The sequence below is a fragment of the Triturus cristatus genome, chromosome 3_1 (assembly GCF_964204655.1).
Source record: "Triturus cristatus chromosome 3_1, aTriCri1.1, whole genome shotgun sequence".
NCBI classification, from domain to species: Eukaryota; Metazoa; Chordata; class Amphibia; order Caudata; family Salamandridae; genus Triturus; species Triturus cristatus.
This window is the reverse complement of record NC_140583.1, coordinates 788,396,888-788,418,249: the sequence shown is the minus strand read 5'-3', so window position 1 is coordinate 788,418,249 and position 21,362 is coordinate 788,396,888. Positions and strand designations below refer to the sequence as shown.

Below are 21,362 nucleotides of genomic sequence, written 5' to 3'. Positions count from 1 at the left end.
TTGAACCTACATTGAAGATGTATTTTGGAAAAGCCAGACACAGGAAAATCATTTATCTTAAATGTTTTGTACGATGTGTAGCAAACTGTGCTTGAAACGAAGCATGTGGCATGAAAATCATGATCCCCTTTATCCAAAAATTATAGACACCAATAGTTCAGGCCCAGCACCAATTGTTCACCCTTGTTCACATGCCAGAGCATAGTTCTTTTAGGTAGTGGTGAGGAGATCGTGGCCCTACCTAAATTATGCATCTTCAACCTTAAGTCCTATGACAGTACTGACGCATAGGCAGCCAAGTGGCTGAACTTTAACTGATTTATTTAGTCGCTCTGTAATCCCTTCTCACACTAAATCACAACATAAAGAAACAAAAATGAAGATCCAGAGATACATCCTCTCAATGACTTCCTTCCTCAGGGCTGGTAAGTCTTCTAGAGTCTCAGGAATTATTATCTAGTTGGGAACAATCGAGAACCAACCCCAGTCAGGCCTTGCGTTGTGACGGTGCCGACTCCATGCAGCGACTAGGTCTGATGGCTACCTCCAAGAGAGCTGCTAGTGTAATGGCAGATGAATCTCTTGTTGTAGAATTTAGACTTGTCTCTGAGTCTGTGACTTCTCTCGCTTTACTCTCCTTCCGTCTGTCTTGTTGGGTTTTGTACTATGGATACCCGGCTGCAAAATCTTCCTCTCTCTCTTTCCAGGTGATGTCCACAGCGTCCACCATCACTAAAAGGAGAAATTTAATTAGTCTACTCACTGTAGTCGGGCCCGCCGAACCTCTCCTTCTGCGTAGATGGAATGCTGTCTCTAGGTGGGCATCCTGTTTGACCTTTCTATTTTGGCATTTCCCTTTATCCTATCACGGGTATCATTGGCAAAGAACATGGTTGGAAAGAAGAACGGGCTTAAAACTCTGAAACATACATCTAAGTAACCTTGCACCTCAACAAGAAAATAATGTGCTGCATCGGTGCAACAGCAGATTTCACTTTAAGTTGACATTCATCAGGGGGCTACATTGCTTTTTAATGTTTCATCCTGGCACTGGTGCTCTATCGTTCTTCCCCTCGTCCTTTTTGAATATGGTGCTTTGGAGAGACATCTGCCTTTAAAAGGCAGGGGAAGTAGAAGGGAGAATTGCAAATATAGATAGAGAATGTTAGAGAAAAATAGTGAACTTCACCGACCAAAGAAAGGGAGATGGCCAGAAAATGTGGGACTGGGGGGATAAGATGGGAACAACAGAGGGACGATTAGATGAATGAGAGGGACTTGTGTACAGTGGGAAAGAAAAAGTGAAAGAAACTGAGAGAAAGACAAAAAAAGAAAGAAATGAGGAAGAGTGATAAGGTGCCTAGGTGAATGAGAGAAAATTGTCACAAGGTTGTGGTTGAGAAGGAGAGCAAATGGGCAGAGCCCAAACGAAAGCTAGAGAAAGTTAGATTGGCAGTGTAGAGTGTATTAGGGAGGTGGTCCCACCTGTCCCTACTTAGAAGGGACAGAAATGATCAGGCACACAGGAAAAATAAATTTAATGTATTAGTTATCTATTAAAAATAGTCCTGTTTCTACCCCCCATCCATCAAATACCTGACAACTTTTTCCATTCCACCGAGTCCCTCCTCCTTTCACTTTTGTGGAATGCAACCCCGCCACGGATTGCCCTCTCCAAGTTGATGCGTGGGGTTTATGATGAAGGCATTGGTCTCCCTGACAATAAAAGATACTATTGGGCATCGCATTTAGCAATTGCAACTGATTGTTCGTTTGCTCCCTGGGACGATCCCGCCTTCAGGCTGGAGAGATTCTCAATGGGAACTGAAGGTTACCAGGGTATACTCTACAATTCACTCAAGGCCAAAAATCTATTTCCTCAGGCACACACAGTGGCTCGGATCTGAAGATCAGCCACAACGTTTTTAGGTTGGAGGATTAAACTCACTGATATGACCCCACTATGGAGTAGTGATGCACTCACTCAGGTGTGCAGTCTTCAGGGCTTTAAATCGTGGAACCTTATACGAATATCCTCATTGGGAGATGTATGAAGAGAGGGCAACATGCTCACTTGGGCAGAGTTACAGGCCCAATACGAACTACCACCCACCAAGGTTTTCAAATACCTCCAGCTCCAACATGCCCTTAAGACGCACATTCCTAGTGGGACTTTCATCTTGGATTCTTCCCCTTTAGAAGATGGAGTCCTAACTGAACCACTACCCAATAAAACGGTCTCCCTGATTTACAAAAAACGAACGAATAAATCGCCCCAGACTCTCACAGGACTTTGGAATAAATGGGAGGGAGATATTGGAGACTGTGATGATGGGGAATAGGAAGAGGCGTTGGGAACTCTTCATGAAGTAGCCATCCATGCTGTTTCTATTAATCTACTTACGCATACTGCATCGCTCTTACTTTTCACGCACGGCACTCCGAGCTATGGGCCATGCTCCAACAGATCTTTGTCTTTGGGGCTGTGGCAATAGAAGTACCTTCTTCCATATTATATGGTCATGCCCGATAATTCAGACCATTTGGACAGATTTACAAAGAATCATGGGGGAGGTTACAATGGTGCCCCTCCCAGAAACAGCGAAAAAATGTATCTTACATTTTTGGGGAGAAGAGCCACCACCAAAATACGCCAAGATATGGCTGTCATCAGGGCTTATAGTAGCCAAACAAAATGTTGCATGACTTTTGGGACCGGTGGGGACCCCCAACAGTAGGGAAGTGGGAGCAGGACATGGATTGGTGTATGACAAATGAGAAATCGATATATCAGGGGAGATGTTGCCTGCGTAAGTGGGAAAAGGGTTGGACAGGATGACGCTCATATAGAGGTTGTGATAATGGACCCACCCCAATGCATGCAGATCGGGAGCAGGGTCCCCCTGATATCCCAGATTCGAGGCTATGAAGTGTCGATCTAAACTGCAACTCAAATGGCCATCCTATTCCACCTGGGTTGCATTGATGTGATTTCCTTTTCTTCCTAAAGTGGCACACACATTTGTAAAACGATTTCTCCTTGCTGCTTGATGTAATTGTTTATTTCATGGTTCTTTTTTGGAAAACAATAAAAAGATCGTTAAAGAAAAATAGTCCTTTTTCATGCATTTCAGCTGGGAATTTGATACTACTTTCACTAAACAAAGATGCCTCTTCAAACTTTATATCTTATTGGATATGATCAAAAGAGAGCATATGAGAGGGTGAGTTTGCAGAGGATGAGACAATAGTCACGGATGCAGGGACTTCCTGCACAAGGGAAGCAACAGACTAGGAGGTACTTTTTAGGGCGAAGACTACCAGACAGTGCAGATGTCTGGTTTGCTAAAGACATCTTGGGGACATTCGGAAAACTTCCCTGGGAATGCAGTCGCCCTTTACTTAACATTGAGTGGTTTGTAACTCACATTTGCTTGCTTTCTATTTGCTGGCTTTATTTGTTTTAGGCTGCCCAGCTTGAGTTCGTCCCTTGCATGGAGCATTGCCTATTTACATTTGCTGTTAATTCAATGAGAGAATTCATATGTCAGGCTCTATCTTCCGAGGGGGCTTGTTGTTTACTTTTCTTTCTCTGACTTCAAAGTGAGAGGATTTATGTGACCATCTTGCTGTTAATGAAATACTTTTTTGCTAGCACACAACAAAGTTTAAATGTCTGCAAATAGACTATGCAGATATTTCAGAATGTATCAAAATTAGGAAAGCACAAATAAAGTGATTTTTGTTTTGTAATTATGAATTGTGGTGGAAGCAAATTTTCATAATACGATCAAAACAAATCAATACTCGAGGTGATGACATTTCCACACATTGTTTGTGCGCTGTATACTTTTATCAGTAAAACTTTGTCTGTTCAAATGTAATAGTAATTTCATCTGAAAATGTGTTGTCTGTAATGGTAGTGCGCTACTACACCATGCATACTCCCCTTTTCCACTCCACTGTGCACCTCTCCATGCCACTGCACTCTACTCTGCACAACTCCACTCAACACCACTTGACTTGCGTCACTGCACTCCACTCTGCACCACTTCACTCTACGGTTCTCTACTCTACTGTACACCACCCTACTCTACGCCACTCCACGCTGCAAAACTGCGCTTTGTCAATACACTCTACACAACTCTGCATCACTGCACTCTTCACCACTCTAGTCTAAGCTACTCCACTAAACCCTTCATTATTCCACTCTATGCCACTGTACTCCACTTTGCTCCACTCTATGCTGCTCCACGTCACTCTACTCTGCAATACTGCACTCTGTGTCTGTACACTCTGTGCCTATGCACTCCACTTTGTACTACTCCACGTCACTCTACTCCACGTCACTCTACTCCACTGCACTCTACGCCACACTCCTGTATGCCATTGCACTCTGACCCTGAACCACTCCCCTCTACCGTGCACCTCTCCACTCTACGCCACTTTACTCTACTCTGAAACAATCCACACTGCACTCCAGATCACTCTACTCCCTCTAGGCAACTCCACTTTACACTGTGCCACTCCACTGTACGTCACTGCACTCCATGCCACTCTACTCTTAATCATTGAACTATATGCCAGTGCACTGTACAACACTCTAGTCAAAACCAATGCACTCTAGGCCGCTGCACTCTACACCAATCTATCTGCACCACTGCACACTACACTACTATAGTCTACTCTGCAACACTTTACTATATGCTATTACACTCATCACTTTACTCTACACCATTGCACTCTACGTCACTATATTCTACTCTACACCACTCTACTCTAAACCACTGCATGCTGACACTTTACTCTTCAACACTGCACTCTCCTCCACCGAGCTCTCTACCACTTTATTGTGCACCACTGCACTGTACACCACTGCACTCTACTCTACACCACTGCACTCTACACCACTGCACTCTACACCACTGCACTCTACACCACTGCACTCTACACCACTGCACTCTACACCACTGCACTCTACACCACTGCACTCTACACCACTGCACTCTACACCACTGCACTCCTGCACTCTACACCACTGCACTCTACACCACTGCACTCTACACCACTGCACTCTACACCACTGCACTCTACACCACTGCACTCTACACCACTGCACTCTACTGCACTCTACTGCACTCTACTGCACTCTACTGCACTCTACTCTAAGCCACTCTATTCTATTGCACTTTATGCCAATGAACTCTATGCCAGCACACACTACTCTGCATCATTCCACTCTATGCTACTGCACTCTACATTGCAGCAGTCTACTCTATGCCACTGCACTCTCCTTTACTCTGCACCACTATACTTTACACCACTATACTCTATTCTGCTCCACTGCATTCAATGCCTGTACTCTACTTCACTACACTCTCTGCCACTGATCTCTCTGCCAATTTACTGCACACCATTGCACTCTGTGCCACTGCACTCTACTCTAAGCTACTCAATGCAACATCTGAAATTGCATAGCTGATGACAACACTGTGCATGGAGGGGGCCTTGAGTTATAGTTACTTCAGTTAACTATAACTTGTTTCAATGGGTTTTTAGTATAAAATTATAGCTGATATTTTCACCTAACTATACCATCACTTTAACCTTTGGTTTTTTTCAGTGAATTTCTCACGTTTAAAAAAAAAATGTAAAGTACAGTTCTTTTCTAGCATACGCTATACGTCACTCAAACCTTTGTGTTTTTCAAAGAATATCTAGTTTTTTAATGTAAAGTAATATTTTATTACTATACCTAACTAGGCTCACCCTGGCCGTGCATGGCATGGGGTAGAGTTGGCCATGGGGCCTGGCCTGTGTTCAGGCTCTGGGTCCAAACCTCCACTCGCAGCCAACCCCCAACAGCGCACAGCCTTTGGTTGTGTGCAGCATGGGGTCAGCCACAGGGCCTGTTCTTAGACCAGCCCCTGCGCTCAACCCCCGCTAACATCCAAGCCTTTCTATTTTAGTTTGCTTTGTTTTTGTAATTTTGCAGTCCTGCAGTTCCACAGCAAAATTACACGGAAGTCCACGCTGTGGCATATCTGTAACATCACCCAAAAAACTATTATAATCCATTTGAACCTTAGGGGTTCCCAATGCAACCCACCACATTCCACCCAGGGGATCAACGTGCTCTTACACTGCTCCCTTATGCTTTTAATTTTTTTTGTTGCTTGATTTGATTAGGACACAGAAATTGAGTCCCCAAGTCCTAACATGTCAGTCGCAAAATTTTTTCAGATTGGGGTCAGCCAATCAGATTATCTGGTTTGAGCTCCCAGCACTTTGGTGTGTAACATACATAAATGTTTTAGCCTTAATTTCTCAAAAACAACGAAATAATCACCCAATCTCAAAAAAACAAATCTCAAAAACCACACTTTCTGTGTAAAGATCTAGCATTCTGCCAAATTTGGTGTAATTCTGTGCATGGTAAAAACAGGTTTAGGGACCCCTGTTTTTCTCAGCCTCCGCTTGATGGATCATCCTGAAACTTTACAAGAAGGAGCATGAGACTTTTTTTGGGAAAGTTTAAAAGTTATTAGGAAATCAAACCCCTTTACATAAAAAACTGATCCTAACTATTACCACCCCATGGCAACCACCCCTGGGTTATACAGACCGCAGAAGCTGCGCAGTCTCTATCAGACACAACTGTGTTACTCCAGGCATTACAAAGCTCCAGAGCGGCGCTTTAAGTAATGCTAGGGGAGGTTTGTTCCAAAGTTACAATCCTACCTCAAGACCTGCGCAAGGTGTCAGCACGGGTGATGGAGGCAGAAACCAGAGTCTCATAGGGGGAGGACGTGGTAAAGGACTCGAGAAAGGGGTGCTGAACCTCCGAAGCATCACTGCAGACATGGCGATTGGAGGACGCAGAAAACAGGGCCCGGAGAAATAATCTCCACTTCATGGGTTTCCCGGAGGGAGTGAGGAAACCAACGTACCGGCATTCCTTGCGAAATGGCTTAAGGATATAATCCCAGCAGAACAATTCTATGCATGCTTCGTCATAGAGCGGGCTCACCACGCATTGGGAGCACGACCTCCCCCAGGAGCCTCGCCCAGACTGATCATTGTGAAGTTAACTAACATTTGGATAGAGGCATGATCCTACGAGAAATGAGCCACAAAGGAGAGGTCAGACATGGAAATTCCAAGATCATGATTTTCCCGGACTACAGCCGTGAGATCCAAAGACAACATTGAACATTTGACTCCTTTAAAGCCAAACATAGGGCCCTTCACACACAACATATGCTTATTTTTCCTGAAAAATTGAAGGTCATTTACCTAGGGAAAATGCACTTCTTCCACACCCCTGAAAATGCATGGGCCTGAATGGAGGAAAGACCTGTCCACTGCCCCTCAAGGGAACCCGCAATGGAACGATGTCACAAACAGCCTACGGAAACGAGACCCCAAGCTTCGTTGTTAAGGAAATGCAGAAATGAACCTAGAACACGACTTGCGGCAGGAGGAACGCCCTACAACCTAAGAAAAGCAATTTAAGACCAGTGGCGCATTGCTGACAAGATGGCGAACGGGCCAGCGCAGACACAGGGACCAAGTCTTCAGATATTCACACTGACTCGGAAGACACCGGGATGTCCTCGAGACCAGAAACCCTACACCCACTGGTTGCCGAGATAGCAGCTCTGGAACAGGAAAGAGGGGTCCGGGCACAGTCTGCGCTGAGCGGACTTGGGAACTGGCACTTGAAACCCAGCGGTATGGGTTCCACATGTACAAATACAAGCCTCTAGCCAGTGGCAAGAGTTCCCCTTCTTTTGAACTGAATTATTGGCTGGTTCCAATCTGTTAAGTTTTTGATGAGTTGAATATTGCATACATTTGCGTGGGGTGGACGACAGACCTCTCTTTCCTTGCTGGGAAATAGCTGCTTCTCCAGTATGAGGGAGCTTGATGCTGCAGGTAGGATGTGTGGGATGGGAATGGGGGTTCATTAGGTTGGGAAATAAGTTTTGGTTAAATTCTACTTTTTATTATTTGTCAGTCGCACGGGACACTAAGGGAGGGAGTCCCCACAGGGTAAATGGGGGTGTCAAGAGCCAGTCCCACCTACACTGAGTGGGACACAAAGTCCCATGGCCCGCAAATACCCTAACTCAGACACCAGATATTGCAGTTCTGACATGGAACGTCAGTGGGCTCAGTGATGAAATTAAAAGGGGCTGTGGATGCGCTTTATAAAAAGGCTACACTTTGATAGAATGAATCTTCAGGAGACACTTCTGCAGGGTACACAGTGTAGATTTCTTGGCTGGGGCGCATACACGATGTTGGCACATGCAGGATTTACCAGGGGGTCAAGGGGAGTGACCATACTGATCAAGAAGTCCCCCCTTCAAGGTGACACGTTCTGGTGAGATCCCATGGGCAGATATGTGGGAGTCACCGGGCAGTGGGGCAGGAGAGAGGTGACCCTGGTATGCGCATATGCACCTCCCAGACAATAGGCATCCACTCTGAGTAAGATCATGGACATTCTGCCCGAGACACCCTCAATCCTTCATATAATAGGGGGTGAGTTCAATGACATAATGAACCCATCACTGAACCATTCAGGGGTAACGGGGGGACCTTTGCCACCACTCCATTGTCACGATTCGCTAGTACTCTCTGACTAGTCGACTTGTGGTGGCAGGAACATTCCCAAGATAAGCAATTCTCCTACCATTCTGGTGCACACAAAGTGTACGCCAGGCTAGACTATCTTTTTTTCCTGGGGATGAACTAAATGAGATAGGACGGGCTGAATATTTGACGAGAGGTGTCTCTGATCACTCCCTGCTCATAGTACGAATAGGAACACGAGGCCCTTGTGCAAAAAAGGATGGCATCTCAACGCCTGGGACTTGTGGGATGGTAAAGTCCTAAGGGGAATGTGGGCTGACACAAAAATATACTTCTGTGAGAAAGAGAACTCGGCCCCTTCTGGGGTGGTGGTGTGGGAGGCGTACAAGACTGTGCTGTGTGATAGGGCCCAAAGTTGCATCGCATGGGGAAAAAAAGGAAGGGCCAAATCACCAGAAGACCTGGAACACCAGATACTAGGTCTTGAAAGCCAGGCAATTCATGATAAAGATCCCAAGTTAGCCCGACAACTCGACACCCTGAGACGGGAATACAGAGACGATGATCCACCACCTCTTTGCGGTTGGAGATAAGGCAGGATAACTATTGGTCTGGATCAGTAAGAAGGAGCAACAGGCTAAATGGGTGCAAGAGATTATAGGGAGTCAGGATATCACTTACACTACAGATACCCATATCGTCATGGCATTCACTGATTACTATTGAGATTTCTATATGGCCTGCCCTCTAAGTTCAAGCACTGAAATAGAGAGCTACCTGGTGAAGTTTCAGACCCTGGTGCTGAGATAAGAGGAGGTGCGAGAGCTAGAGACTGAACTAACCCTGGCAGAAATACAAGAGGCAGTGGTGAGGTTGCAACATGGGAGGACCCCAGGCCCTAATGGACTACTGGCTGAACTTTATAAAAGTTTTGTGAACCTCCTGGGCCCCCACCTGTTGTTTCTTTTCGAGGATGCACATAAAGAGGGAATCCTACCCTCAGACTTAAGGTCAACAATGATAGTAGTAATACATAAAGACGGTAAACTCAACAATAGGTGCAATTCGTACCGTCCCATCTCCCTGCTAAACACTGAAGTAAAGATATTAGCAACAATATCAGCAGCCCGTCTCCTTAAATATATCACATCTCTCATCCATGAAGACCAGTAAGGCTTCATGCCTAGACGCGCCACTGCACTAAACCTTTGTAGGGCCCACAACTGGTTGATGGAAGTGAAGGATCGAGAAACACCACACATATTTCTATTGTTGGACGCCGAAAAAGCATTTAACGCTGTACATTGGCCGTTTCTATATTGCACACTGGCCAAATTTGGTACAGGCCCCAAGTTCTGCAGCTGGATAGTACTATTTTATAATATGCCAACTGCCACGGTTCGAGTGAATGGGATGCAAATCACACCCTTTACAATTGGACGGGGAACATGACGTGGATGCCCCTTTTCACCACTTCTCTTAGGGCTCACTCTTGAATCGGTTGCTTGCGGTATCCGGCATCACCCAGAAATCTAAGGTTTTAGGACAACAGCGAAGAGGTAGAAAAGATTTCCCTCTACGCTGATGACATCCTTCTATATGTCACCAACCCTGGTACCACTATCCTGTTTTGTTCGATACTATAGAGGAGTATGGACATCACTCCAGATACAGGATAAATTGGAACAAGTGCACGCTTTACTGCCATAGCGGAACCCCGGCATGGTTGCCACCACCTGGAGACCTTAGGGCTGTGCTGGAATGCTTTTATCACCCCACACAGAGATACCTAGACACCATAATCTGGGGAACGTCCTCATACAGAACTTTAAACAAGACGCTGAGAGATCTCCCCCTCTCTTTGCTCAAGAGAACGGCCATCTTTAAAATGATTACCCTACCCCAATTGCTCCACACACTCCAAAACACATACCACCCACTCCCTCGGACAGTGTTTACCGGGCTGTAGAGCGACCTCAGATCCCTATTGTAGCAGGGAGGGCATCCCAGTATTGTGCTGAAGACGCTACAGCCCAACCCCTACAATAGCGGGATTGCATTACCCCACTGGTTCCCAAACTTTTGACTCCTGAGGACCCCCATTGAGTCACCACTGAAAGCCAAGGACCCCCAAACAATTTGTAGGATTTAAATTTCAAACATTAAAACAGTAATTTGAAAACAATAAACATGTGTGCACACAAAACAAATACTCAAATTACTAAGGATTTTAGGGGCATATTTACAAGCCCCTATCACCATGAGAACGTCACATATGCGACGTTCCGGTAGCGATAGGGGCTTCACCTTATTTACAAGGCAGCGTTAAGCCACGTTAAGTGGCTTAACGCTTGTTGCGGTGGGCATTCCACAGCAACACCCATTGATTTTGACGCTGCCCCCTATAAACAAGGGCAGAGTAAATGAGAGGCAGCGCCAAAATTAAGAACAGGGAAAACCTGGTCTTAACTTGGCAAAACAAGGAGAAATACTTTATTTCTCCTCATTTTTGCAAAACGCCTTGAATTGTTTATGTTCAGGAAGGTGACCCTACCTGCACATAGACAATCTTTTAAAAAAATGACAGTTTGTAACTTCCATATGTGCTGCATTAAGCAGCACATATAGAAGTGACAAAATGGCATTTCAAAATTGTTTATGTGCAATAAGGGTACCTTACTGTACATAAACAATCTTCCCCTGCACGCAGATACCCTTGCACTATGGTGCAAGGGTATCTGCGTTGGCGCTACAAGGTTACGTGTAGCGCGAGCTTAGGGGAAACGCAGGGCTGCATCATATTCTTGTAAATATAGGTGCAACCCTGCGTTTCTGATGTGGCGGAGTGTGTCATTATGCCAAGGAGGCTAACGACACTCTTCGCCACTTCTGTTGTATTTTATATTGAAAGAATTTGCAAAAAATGAATGGGAAGGTTGGTGCTGCATCTCCGTGACTAACTTTTAAATGGTTGGTTTTATTTTGCCGTACGAGGCTCCTGCTCCTACCAGGGCCAGACTGGAAACCCAAAGCAGCCCTGGCAAGTGTTTTCAGACCAGTCCCCATACGGTGCACACTAAGTGCAGTGAGTGAGCCTGACCACTACCAAGGGGGCTTTTGGGATGCTTCCCCCCAAAAGAAAAATGTAGGAAACAATGATGCAGTCTACAACAGATTTATCATTACATATCGAATTGTATTAGCTTTTAAAGAAAAGTAAATTAATTATTTACTATGCACCAGAATACAACAATCTTTTGTGGGGTTCTTCAATGATTCCCCCACTATCACCCTCTAACAGTGCCTTTAATTTCTCCATAGCCCCTCTCACATGTATTAATTTTTTATAGCATCTCTCATACCATTGTAGGATGTCAGAGCACTTTACATCACACACATATAGAGACAGTGAATCGTCTGTGTAAATCAGTGTATAGAAAATGTCACATAAGGCAAAGGGGACTACAAGGTGTAGAATTCACATGCCATTCATACTGGTAGGCATTTTTAAAGAGTGCTTGGTCTAGAGAAGCACAAACTCAGAATTCAGAACATAACACAGTGGTTAGCATTGACTTTAACAATAAACATGTATTTCCACCCAAATAAACCTTTTTAGCAGCTTCCAGCATTCAGCATCCAGCATTTCAGATAATGAAAGACTGGAAAAAAACGTCACTAACTTGTACCTTGCAGTTTGCAAGCAGCTCTTTGATTACATTTTATAGGTCACTGTGCTAGATTACGATTGTCACTTATAAACTTCACAGTAACAAAATAATCTCTGTGAAAAAAGCAGTAATCCACTGACGTATGCACATAAAATACTGTTTTTTAAAATGTGTGTTACATGTTTCTTTGCAGTAGGCATATTAATCCTCTGTGTTACATTAGATAAGTCAAAGCTGCCACTGGACAAAACTCTCATCTCTCTCCAGCAGGTACATTAATCACTGGTGTTATCTTGACACTTTTATTGTTGTTTGAAAACTCCTAATTATACAAGATACTTTGCAGTGCTTTTAAAACTGCTGCCTGCGGACCCCCTGGGAATGTGTCATGGACCCCTGGGGGTCCGCGGACCCCAGTTTGGGAAACACTGCATTACCCGATATAGAGGCCTATTACTGGGCCACTCATCTTGTTCCCATAAATGAATGAGGGCATGGGGCCACCCTAGGTATCAACTAGAAAGAGAATCGATGGTGCCCTATCTGCATTTCCACTACCTTTATGGTGGAAAGGGTACTTCCCAATTTCTGCCGGCAACAAGAGTTACCCTAGTGGCATGGGAGAGAGCGACAAAGCAGAGGATATACCATGCACGGACCTATCCGAATATGCTCCACTAGAGGGGAGACTACTACAGGAAGTGCTTGTGGAGAAGGCAGTCTCCCTCACGTACAAAACCACAAATAACAACATGCCAGACAAATTACGGGTTACGGAAAAGGTGGGAGAAGGACATAGGGCCCTTAGAAAATATAGATTGGGAAACGGCACTAATGCATCCCAGAGAGATAGCCATCAGAGCCAGGCTGCACCTCGTACAATATAAAATTCTACACAGAATATAATATGACGGGGAGAAGCTACATAAGATGGGCGGGTCGAAGACACCATACTTGTAGAGAAGCCAAGGGTGATTTTTTATTATACGATATGGTCATGTCCTGCTAGACAAGCCTATTGGGAGGCTATAATTAGAGTGCTGGGTACGATACTGGGGGTGTCGCTGCTGGTTGATCCCGGATTCGTCCTCCTGGGGATCCCGAGTAAAGGAGACATTCCCAGGGCATAACTGCTCTTCGTCTCTTTGGGTCTGGCAGTGGCCAAGCGTGATGTGGCAAGACGAAGGGGTGTGGAAGAGAACCCTACCATACAGGAGTGGACCAGGGTGATGGACCGCTACATGGCCGCCAAACATACTACATACCTGAGCAGGGGATGTTACAGAAAACTCCACAAGGTTTGGGGGCCATGGAGACGATACCAGGGACAATGTATACGACCCTAGACAACTGCCAGTCAGAGATGTACACACTGTTGAGAACAGGGACCTTCACTAGGTGAGAGCATATTATGTTACACTTATTAGTGGGCTCTGAGGTGAAGACCGACTTCATGGCACGCAATTATTATCTATTAAGCCCAGCAGGGTACTCCAGGGAGGTTAGGATTCTGTCAATGGTGGCTTTGTTCTATGTGACTAAAGGTATGGTATTGATATCTGTATGCATTTGTCATCTGCAAAATAAAAAGATTTATAAAAAAAAAACACAATGCAAATGCTGTAACTATTGTTATCCTTATGCATTCAAGAGTTCTATTCAAATACATGCATATATTCCCATTCATACAAAGTACTGGTACTTCAGAAATCCCCCGATATATATATATATATATATATATATATATATATATATATATATATATATATATATATATATATATATGTATATATTTCACAAATGAATAATTGTAACTACTACCACAGGGCTAATCTTCCACCAGATCTTTTAATTTAGGTAACGCGTTTCGCCTGACACAGCCGGCTTGCTCACACATTAGGTAGTGGGTTTAAGTCACATATATACCATTCGGGATTTCAGGAAATGATGAAAACAGAAAAAGGGGACTACAATCCTCGTATCACTAGTCAGAAAATTTGGCGGCCATTTTAAGCTAGTCAATTGCATGTCCAGTACTTTGTTACAAGTTTGTATTTCTCATCACAAAATTCGTATTTTATCAACATAGTGTTTCTAATTATTCCTGAATATTTCATGTAATTGTTATTAATCTATCATACATATCTCTGAATATCTTCATTTGCATTCCATCAGCATAGTGCTCCAAGCAAGTGCTCAATATAATATATGAGAATTCAAAGATATACAATTATTCATCAATTATTTATCAGTTGTTATTGACATAGTGTCTGAAACAAATTATGAAATCTTGTTCATTAATTCTCCCATTATTTCTGTACGTGACATAATTAGTCCCCACCATAAATTTAGATCAACACCCTATAAAAAACGTATAAAGAAACACAATCCTTACTTGTACCACCTCATTCCCTTATCACATTTATATATACAGAATGGAACTTTAAACATATTATTAGGAATATGAAGATTCTCTTATCTGCAATATGATTGACTTTCATTTGATGCTATCGAAGAAAAGGGTAGGGGGGAAATTCGATTCCCTTCCGGAGTCGGCCCCTTCCTTTCCTCCTAGAAATTAAAACAAATACAAATACTATTAATATGTTTAAAGTTCCATTCTGTATATATAAATGTGATAAGGGAATGAGGTGGCACAAGTAAGGATTGTGTTTCTTTATACGTTTTTTATAGGGTGTTGATCTAAATTGATGGTGGGGACTAATTATGTAAGGTACAGAAATAATGGGAGAATTAATGAACAAGATTTCATAATTTGTTTCAGACACTATGTCAATAACAACTGATAAATAATTGATGAATAATTGTATATCTTTGAATTCTCATATATTATATTGAGCGCTTGCTTGGAGCACTATGCTGATGGAATGCAAATGAAGATATTCAGAGATATGTATGATAGATTAATAACAATTACATGAAATATTCAGGAATAATTAGAAACACTATGTTGATAAAATACGAATTTTGTGATGAGAAATACAAACTTGTAACAAAGTACTGGACATGCAATTGACTAACTGAAAATGGCCGCCAAATTTTCTGACTACTGATACGAGGATTGTAGTCCCCTTTTTCTATTTTCATCATTTCCTAAAATCCCGAATGGTGTATACGTGACTTAAACCCACTACCTAATGTGCGAGCAAGCCGGCTGTGTCAGGCGAAACGCGTTACCTAAATTAAAAGATCTGGTGGAAGATTAGCCCTGTGGTGGTCGTTACAGTTATTCATTTGTGAAATTTAGAAGTCGGCGTGCTCCGCCGTCACTGGACGACCTGCTTGCCTTGGACGTGGGGAGACAGAAGGAGCAATACGAGGGAAAAAAAAAATATATAGATATATATATATATATATATCTATATATATATATATATATAATTGCAAAATGTATTTAAAAGTCCCCCAAGGTATATATACTGTCATCATACAGGTAAAGTGGAGATGTACGAAGCATAAGATGCAAATGCATCAGACATCCTCTGAGTTTAATATCATAAAGTGCAAATGCATTAACAATCCCATGATTTCTATATGCAGAATGTGCAAAAAAACCAAAAAAATATATCTACCTACCTACTGACAGTCACCAGTAGGTAGTCATAGTTAGGACCGACTTTCCGTAGGACAAGTGTTTTTTGACTTGCCTATATCTTTGGCATCGGTTGACAAATCTTCATGGATTTTCCCCCCAAAAAGTGTTCTGTTGATTCTAGTTGTGCATGGAATGTTTTGGAGTGATCTGTCAAGCGGAGGCTGAGAAAAAGGGGGGGGGGGGGGCAAAACCGTGCATTTCCCATGTTAATTATCATAGCGATTTTACACATACAACCCGACCTGCTTGACCGAATTACACTAAATGTGGCAGAAAGCTAGCTCTTTGTCCAGAAAGATTGCTTTTTGTTATTTGGTGTAAATCCGTTCAGTAGTTTTGAAGATATTGATAGAAAAACAAATTTGTATATATAGGCACGCGGATCCTCCGAGGATCGGACAGTCCCCGTTCTGCTATCTCATTGGTTGCCAACACTTCAACCAGGAAGTGCTGGCAGCCATCTTGGGACTTGGTTTAGCCGAGCCCTAATAACAAAATCTTTTTTAAAGAAAAGGGGGAAGGGTAGAACTAACTTGACCCCGTAGTCCTGCCCCTGGGGTCAAAAATATATATTTTGCTGCAAAATCGCAACAGAGTTGCAACTTCGATGGAAAAAAACACACACTTTGCAGTTTTACTCTATGGCGCCTGGGTGGGGCAGGTCCCAGGGGTATAACAAGGAAAAGGAGGGGGGTGCATGCCACCCTCTCCTGTGGCTCTTTTGAGCCCTGGGGACCATCACCCCCGGGCATTATTTACATATGGGAGGAGGGCAGCGCGGTCCCCGCTCCATTAGGCTCCTTGAGTTCTGGGGACCATCTCTTCCCTGGGGCTTTATTTATTAAATGGAGGAGGGCTGCGCAGACCCCCCTCCTGGGGCTGTTTGAGGTGGGCTGCTCGCCGCATCTCCTGGAGCCATTAATGGCCCCAGGGGCAACCACCACCCAGGGCTGGCTCCTGCAAAATTCCAGGATGCCCACCCCGGGACATAGCTGTTTGCTTTTGCTTGGCGGGAGCTGTGACAGCTTCCACCAAGTGAGAGCAAACATAACTCTTCTCCCAGCAAGCGGGAGCTGTCAAACATCCCCCGCTTGCTGGGAGCAGAGTTTTCATCTGTTTCCTTGCCCGGTGTCATCCGGGCAGGGAAAAAGATGAAAGATTGACTCTGAATGCAGGTAGCGGTATATTTAGTGGCTCTCTGCGTGCGATAGCAATGCCGGCTCCCGCACAAAGCGAGGAGTCAGCTGGGGGTGTGGGGACCTTGAAGCGCCCCCATGCAGTCCCCAGCATACACATTTGGTGCCCAGGGTGAGACCATGGTACCTACGAAGATGTGGCCAGGTCCAGGTCGGGGTATGGGGTCCCCAGGGCCGAAATCAGCTCGGGAGGGGGGCATGACGGTCCCCTCCCCTTGTGTAAAAAAAAAAGGTTCCTAACTTCATGGGCTTCAGGAGGCAAAGCAAGTGTGTTTCCTCTAGTACACCACATTGAACAACAATCTAAACTATTGAAATTCAGAAGTTCTAGTTACCTGAGCTAACTATAACTTAACCTCTGTAATGCGCTGCTTATGACTTCACATATTAAATCACTCATGACATGGTCAGTGATATCACTGATGCCATCTCAAATGACATCACTGCTAACATCATCCACAGTACCACTCAGACGCACTCACATTCCCATACAACCTCTATGTCCACTCACACACCCACATAACCACTCACATACCTGTTCACAAACCCATTCAACGACTCACATCACCCACTCACTGACTCATATAGCCACTTACACAGCCAAATCACCCACCCATGCAGCCACTTACACACTCACTCACCTATACAGCCACTCACACTGACATTCACTCACCCACACAGCCACTCACTAATACAGCCAATCACTAATCCAGTTAACCCTTTACATACGTTATGTTATGTTATGTTAATAACTTTTATTAGGCGCACAGCTGCCCCAGCGAAGCATAGCCACTCTGCCACCAGAACAGCCACTTGCACACTCCCCCACCCATATAGCCACTAAGGCAGCCACTCACTCACCCAAAGAATCAATCATACTCATTCACCATACAGCCACTCACACAGTACCTCACACACCCATACAGGTACTTACATACTACCTTATTCAACTATACTTCCACTCACACACATACCACACTCAGACACCCACTCCCATTTTGGTGATGCATTATTGATGCAGTGGAATACAAGGACATCTCCACCAAACAAAGAAGCACTTACTTCATTTAGTAATGTGGAAGTACCCTTGTTTGGTGGAGATTTGTAGTCTCGTCGTCTTCTCTTGGTGAGGATTCACGTTATCATAGATTTGTGGATGAAGACGCTCGAGAAACAATCACATTGCCAAGAATACATGCACACCTCGTGGTCCTTTACGCAGCTGTAGTGTTGAAACTGCACAGACATTTACCCAACAAGGTAGCACTTATGAATTAAACAGTTCAGTAGACGTTTTTGGCAAAACTGGGGACTCTTCGTGGAAAAAATGAGTTTTGATTCTAGCCTTAGTGCTGATTTCACGGACATTAAACCTCACCGGGAGGCACTTACAAATATAAGCATAGCAGAAGCCCCAGTTGAAGCTCCACTTCAGTAAAGCTCAAACAATTCTATCTTCTTGGGCTTGGCGAAGGCAAAGCAAGTGTGTTTCCTCTCATATTCCATGTTGAAAAACTATATGAAATACTTGATGGAGATGAATTCATAGTTGATCTATTTTAGCACAATCTGATGTTAAGTGACTGTGATGAGTGGTTTCTTTCTTGTTGTCTCCTGGTGAGAGCAGAATCCATGGTTCTCCTATTTAAATACCCTAAGTATGCAAATGCCCAAAATGCATAGCGCCACTCACACACCCATTCACAGACATACACTGGCGCTCACACACTTTACTCATACTATCTATATGCGTTATTGATTTGTTGTCTGAGTATCTGTATGCGTCCCTGAGTGTCTCTATGGGATGGTGCGGGGTGTATGACTCTGTGCATAGATGTCTGAGTGGGTGATTCACTGGTTGTATGGATTCAAAAGCGCATCTGGGAAGGGCTGTATAGTTACTGTGTGTGTTGGTGAGTGAATGAATGTCTCAGTGGTATATGTGTGACTAACTGCATATGTTTTAAGGCACTATATGTGAGTGTTGGAGTATATAAATGACTATACATGAGAGTAAGTTATTTGAAGAGTTTGTGTATAAATGAGTGTCTGCTTGTATCAGTAATTGTATAAGACAGTAAATATGTGTTAGTATCTCTAAATAAGTGATATGGTGTGTCTATAAATAACGGACTTGGTGTGTACAACTATATACATGAGTAAATGGATATGTGATTCATTCTTTGCATTACTGACTGTGTGTGAGTAACTCTATGGATGAGCAGCGGAGTGTGACTGCATGTATAGATGTATGAGTGCATATTATACTACTGTATTGATGAGTAACTACATGTATAAGTGACTGGATTTGTGTGTAGACCTAGGAAACAGTGAGTGGTATGTAGTATATGGCATTGTTGTGTGCATAGTTTCAAAAATTGTAGTCTGCATTTTAGAATGGGTGTATCAAAGTTTATTTTAGGGCATCAGTATGTGCATCTGATTATCACGTGGATGATGTCATCAGTGATGTCAGTGATGTCATTTGAGATGTCATCAGTGATGTCACTGACCATGTCATGAGTGATGTAAAATGTGACATCATCAACAGTGCATTGCAGGCGCGCGAGTTATAGTTAGCTCAACTAACTAGAACAGGCGAATTTCTCTGGTTTTATATGAGCCAAATGTCCAACTAATACGTCCCTGAAACCTATGTTTTTTTAGTGAATTTCAAAGGTTTATTAAATGCTAATTCCTAACTATAACGTCTGTAAAACCTATGTTTTTTTCAGTGAATTTCAAAGGTTTTTTAAATGCTAATTCCTAACTATAATGTCTGCAAAATCTGTTTTTTTCAGTGAATTTCGAAGGTTTTTTAAATGTTAATTTCATATTTTAATGTTTATAAAACCTATATTTTTTCTATAATATTTTGGAACTTTATTATACTACTTTTTTGTTTACTTTAAAAATTAAGTAATCTTTTATATCTTCCCCAAAAAATATGTATATATATATATATTTTTTTTAGAAAACTGCACTCCCATACCCGTAGTGTACCAAGCTCCATCACCACGCGAATCCTATCCGCCATATTGCTAAACTCGTAAAGGATGCGCATTTTGTATCTGACAGATTTGTGGCGCCGCGTCCCGCGTAACATCATATACATATGGGTTTGTGCCAGCTGCTACATAGGTATCCGACGGGTACGCAGTACCAAGCCACGCGTTACGTCATGTACGTATGGGGTCACGCCAACTGCGCGTTGCGTATGCGCCACGTGCACGCTGCCAGGCCCTGTGTTACGTCCTAGACGTATGGTGTCGCGCCGGGTACGCTATTCCCTCTTTTCTTTTTATGTCTCAAAACTATATCTAAACAACTTTAAACTGTATATGAGAGCAAGCGATAATCTAAAATATTTTAAAGATTTATATATTTCTAACTGTAATAAACGTATATTACGATAAATATATTTTCTCGAAATGTTGTCGGGTGCGGCCTCCTTGCGCCCTTGATGCGCGATTGCCATGTGACCTTAAAAGAAACCATTTTATTAGTTCATAACATTTCCCATTGTAACAGTTGGAGGACCCCACCCGTTTTAGTCATTCTCTCTACAGCATTTGATGAGACACACCCCTTCTGCTTAGAGAGCTTTTTAGAAAAGTTTTTTTGCTGTGTACACATATCTTCTACTACACACAACATGCAACGATCATCTTGATCAATATTCATGGTCTGTACATTAGCCATCCAGGTGTGATGGCCATGCATCTCAAACGTTACATCAAAAATCAAATGTGTGTTACACGATGCCCCTGGTGTGTGTGTGTGCACATTATTGTGCTGCCTTTCGGCCTGGGTATTGCTGGCCCGAAGGGGTATCATCAGCCACGGGCAGAGTGCACATTCTAGATCACATGTGACAAACAGTAAACAGTAATTTGTACATTTGTATTGCTGTATTCTTTGTTGTCAGGCTTTACCAGTATAGTAGTGTGTCATATGTGAAACTTTCAGATTCACGTTTGGCATGCATTGCTTGACTATAATGAATGTTATCACTATTTATGACATAGCCTCACTGCTGATCCTCCCTACATCCGAGCACATCACATGTGTGCGCATCGCGATAGCAACACTTTCAAAATTACCGCACACCATTGACATGTCTCCGGCATATCCACAACCTTGACAACGACATGTGATGTTGGCCATTCAATGTTTTCGAACAGCATCTCATTAGCGATAGTTGCCACCCTCCCGGTACATGCTTAATAAATGTAAATTGCGCATTCTGGCCAGGCAGGAACTGCACAACGCCCAGGT

General features: G+C 43.4%; 1 protein-coding gene and 1 long non-coding RNA gene across 3 annotated transcripts in view; both read left to right on the top strand.

Annotated features, from left to right (window-relative positions):
* RAMP1 (receptor activity modifying protein 1) overlaps positions 1-21,362 on the top strand; it is a 593,779-nt gene that overhangs the window by 116,067 nt on the left and 456,350 nt on the right. The gene's annotated exons all lie outside the window — the stretch shown is intronic.
* LOC146861040 (uncharacterized) overlaps positions 1-21,362 on the top strand; it is a 136,768-nt gene that overhangs the window by 113,692 nt on the left and 1,714 nt on the right. The gene's annotated exons all lie outside the window — the stretch shown is intronic.